Here is a 4,956-nt window from a genome sequence, read left to right as displayed (position 1 = left end):
GACTGGGTCGTCGGTATGTGGACTGGGTCATGGGTATGTGGACTGGGTCATGGGTCGTGGTCTGGGTCGTGGGTATGTGGACTGGGTCATGGGTATGTGGACTGGGTCGTGGCGTGGTGATATGTGGGTGTTCACAGCAAGGGTGACTGTGCAAAAGACGAGTGGTTGTGTGCGGGGGGGAGGTTTTCACAGTGACAGCTATTTCTATATCGCCAACGCTGAATTTACATATTGAGTAGGTACGTATTTCACTAAGTGATTTACATATTGAGTAGGTACGTATTTCACTAAGTGATTTACATATTGAGTAGGTACGTATTTCACAAAGTGATTTACATATTGAGTAATTTACATATTGAGTAGTTACGTATTTCACTAAGTGATTTACATATTGAGGATTTACATATTGAGTAGTTACGTATTTCATTAAGTGATTTACATATTGAGTAGGTACGTATTTCACTAAGTGATTTACATATTGAGTAATTTACATATTGAGTAGTTACGTATTTCACTAAGTGATTTACATATTGAGTAATTTACATATTGAGTAGTTACGTATTTCACTAAGTGATTTACATATTGAGTAGTTATGTATTTCACTAAGTGATTTACATATTGAGTAGTTATGTATTTCACTAAGTGATTTACATATTGAGTAGTTACGTATTTCACTAAGTTATTTACATATTGAGTAGGTACGTATTTCACTAAGTGATTTACATATTGAGTAATTTACATATTGAGTAGTTACGTATTTCACTAAGTGATTTACATATTGAGTAATTTACATATTGAGTAGTTACGTATTTCATTAAGTGATTTACATATTGAGTAGGTACGTATTTCACTAAGTGATTTACATATTGAGTAATTTACATATTGAGTAGTTACGTATTTCACTAAGTGATTTACATATTGAGTAATTTACATATTGAGTAGGTACGTATTTCACTAAGTGATTTACATATTGAGTAGTTACGTATTTCACTAAGTGATTTACATATTGAGTAGGTATGTATTTCACTAAGTGATTTACATATTGAGTAGGTACGTATTTCACTAAGTTATTTACATATTGAGTAGGTACGTATTTCACTAAGTGATTTACATATTGAGTAATTTACATATTGAGTAGGTACGTATTTCACTAAGTGATTTACATATTGAGTAGGTACGTATTTCACTAAGTGATTTACATATTGAGTAATTTACATATTGAGTAGGTATGTATTTCACTAAGTAATTTACATATTGAGTAGGTACGTATTTCACTAAGTGATTTTGAATGATTTACTTCTGAGGTCTCTGAGCCTCAGCAAACCGTCCCTCAACCTTGTTCAATAGGTTACCTTCCAGAGGCATTCAGCCATTCAATCAATGAAAGCTGTTTTTGTGACTTCCAAGGTCGCTTTGCCATATTTCTGTTGTCCTCAGGATGAATCCCAAATAGCACCCTATTCCCTATGTATTCCCTCTGATCAAACGTAGTGCACTATATAGGGGGGAGCGACCATTGGAGACTCAGCCTCGGTCTATTCAGGCAGCATCGGCATGCATCCAGTAGTCGGTTCCATTGTGGAACTACACCTCCTGATTTACCATTCTGGCACCTGTAGTGTGATGTCTCCAGTCCCCATTGTTCCTGTGTTAGATGGGGAAATTATGTTCTGAGGAGGAGAGGAGAGGAGGAATGGAGGAGAGGAGGAATGGAGGAGAGGAGGAATGGAGGGGAGGAGGAGAGGAGGAAGGGAGGGGAGGAGGAATGGGGAGAGGAGGAATGGAGGAGGAGGGGAGGAGGAATGGAGGAGAGGAGGAATGGAGGAGAGGAGGAATGGAGGAGGAGGGGAGGAGGAATGGAGGGGAGGAGGAGAGGAGGAATGGAGGAGAGGAGGAATGGAGGAGAGGAGGAATGGAGGAGAGGAGGAATGGAGGGTAGGAGGAATGGAGGAATGGAGGAGAGGAGGGGAGGAGGAATGGGGGAGAGGAGGAATGGAGGGGAGGAGGAATGGAGGAGAGGTGGAATGGAGGGGAGGAGGAGAGGAGGAATGGAGGAGAGGAGGAATGGAGGAGAGGAGGAATGGAGGGGAGGAGGAATGGAGGGGAGGAGGAATGGAGGGGAGGAGGAATGGAGGAGAGGAGGAATGGAGGGGAGGAGGAATGGAGGGGAGGAGGAATGGAGGAGAGGAGGAATGGAGGAGAGGAGGAGAGGAGGAATGGAGGGGAGGAGGAATGGAGGGGAGGAGGAATGGAGGGGAGGAGGAATGGAGGAGAGGAGGAATGGAGGAGAGGAGGAATGGAGGGGAGGAGGAATGGAGGAGAGGAGGAATGGAGGGGAGGAGGAATGGAGGGGAGGAGGAATGGAGGAGAGGAGGAATGGAGGAGAGGAGGAGAGGAGGAATGGAGGAGAGGAGGAATGGAGGAGAGGAGGAGAGGAGGAATGGAGGAGAGGAGGAATGGAGGGGAGGAGGAATGGAGGAGAGGAGGAGAGGAGGAATGGAGGGGAGGAGGAATGGAGGAGAGGAGGAGAGGAGGAATGGAGGGGAGGAGGAATGGAGGAGAGGAGGAATGTGTTAATGGCATAAGCTGCTGAAAAGAAGTATGAAAATATGAAAATGAAAGTTTTGCTTTTGAATGCATGTGGATTCCTTTTGCCTGATAGACTAGAGAGATTGAGAACGAGAGAGAGAGAGAGAGAGAGAGAGGAAGACTGGTAGATGGACAGGCAGAGAGAGAGAGATTGAGAGGAAAGCTGGTAGAGAGACAGGCAGAGAGACAGAGAGACAGAGAGACAGGCAGAGAGAGAGAGAGATTGAGAGAGAGAGAGAGAGAGAGAGGGAGTCATTGAGGTCAGCCAAGCCAAACGTAGCAAGCTGTTTCATTCTTCCCCCTGAGCCAAACTCTTCCCTGCAGTAATGGTTGGTCCCTGACCACTAACCTCCATCAGTAATGGCTGGTCCCTGACCACTAACCTCCATCAGTAATGACTGGTCCCTGACCACTGACCTCCATCAGTAATGACTGGTCCCTGACCACTGACCTCCATCAGTAATGACTGGTCCCTGACCACTACCCTCCATCAGTAATGGTTGGTCCCTGACCACTAACCTCCATCAGTAATGGTTGGTCCCTCACCACTAACCTCCATCAGTAATGACTGGTCCCTGACCACTAACCTCCATCAGTAATGACTGGTCCCTGACCACTGACCTCCATCAGTAATGACTGGTCCCTGACCACTAACCTCCATCAGTAATGACTGGTCCCTGACCACTGACCTCCATCAGTAATGACTGGTCCCTGACCACTGACCTCCATCAGTAATGACTGGTCCCTGACCACTAACCTCCATCAGTAATGACTGGTCCCTGACCACTAACCTCCATCAGTAATGGTTGGTCCCTGACCACTAACCTCCATCAGTAATGGCTGGTCCCTGACCACTAACCTCCATCAGTAATGGCTGGTCCCTGACCACTAACCTCCATCAGTAATGACTGGTCCCTGACCACTAACCTCCATCAGTAATGACTGGTCCCTGACCACTAACCTCCATCAGTAATGACTGGTCCCTGACCACTAACCTCCATCAGTAATGACTGGTCCCTGACCACTAACCTCCATCAGTAATGACTGGTCCCTGGTCCCTGACCACTAACCTCCATCAGTAATGACTGGTCCCTGACCACTACTAACCTCCATCAGTAATGACTGGTCCCTGACCACTAACCTCCATCAGTAATGACTGGTCCCTGACCACTAACCTCCATCAGTAATGACTGGTCCCTGGTCCCTGACCACTGACCTCCATCAGTAATGGCTGGTCCCTGACCACTACCCTTCCATCAGTAATGACTGGTCCCTGACCACTAACCTCCATCAGTAATGGTTGGTCCCTGGTCCATGACCACTAACCTCCATCAGTAATGACTGGTCCCTGACCACTAACCTCCATCAGTAATGGCTGGTCCCTGGTCCCTGACCTCCATCAGTAATGACTGGTCCCTGACCACTAACCTCCATCAGTAATGACTGGTCCCTGACCACTACCCTCCATCAGTAATGACTGGTCCCTGACCACTACCCTCCATCAGTAATGACTGGTCCCTGGTCCCTGACCACTAACCTCCATCAGTAATGGCTGGTCCCTGGTCCATGACACTAACCTCCATCAGTAATGACTGGTCCCTGACCACTAACCTCCATCAGTAATGGCTGGTCCCTGGTCCCTGACCTCCATCAGTAATGACTGGTCTCTGACCACTAACCTCCATCAGTAATGACTGGTCCCTGACCACTACCCTCCATCAGTAATGACTGGTCCCTGACCACTAACCTCCATCAGTAATGACTGGTCCCTGGTCCCTGACCACTAACCTTCATCAGTAATGGCTGGTCCCTGGTCCATGACCACTAACCTCCATCAGTAATGACTGGTCCCTGACCACTAACCTCCATCAGTAACGGCTGGTCCCTGGTCCCTGACCTCCATCAGTAATGGCTGGTCCCTGGTCCCTGACTACTAACCTCCATCAGTAATGGCTGGTCCCTGGTCCCTGACTACTAACCTCCATCAGTAATGACTGGCCCCTGACCACTAACCTCCATCAGTAATGACTGGGCCCCTGACCACTAACCTCCATCAGTAATGACAGAATGGTTTCCTTTCCTCCCTGACTGAAAGAAGCAGAAGGGTTCAAACCATAGAAATACTCTATTGAACTGTCTTTGGAAGCCACTAATCATGCAGTTTGACTGGGAACGTATGGGTAGACTCACTATGGCTGCTAGCCAGTCCAACCCATTAGGTAGACTCCCTGTATGGGTAGACTCACTATGGCTGCTAGCCAGTCCAACCCATTAGGTAGACTCCCTGTATGGGTAGACTCACTATGGCTGCTAGCCAGTCCAACCCATTAGGTAGACTCCCTGTATGGGTAGACTCACTATGGCTGC

This window comes from Oncorhynchus kisutch, unplaced genomic scaffold (genome assembly GCF_002021735.2).
Source record: "Oncorhynchus kisutch isolate 150728-3 unplaced genomic scaffold, Okis_V2 scaffold2202, whole genome shotgun sequence".
NCBI lineage: Eukaryota > Metazoa > Chordata > Actinopteri > Salmoniformes > Salmonidae > Oncorhynchus > Oncorhynchus kisutch.
Note: the sequence above shows the minus strand (reverse complement) of the source record.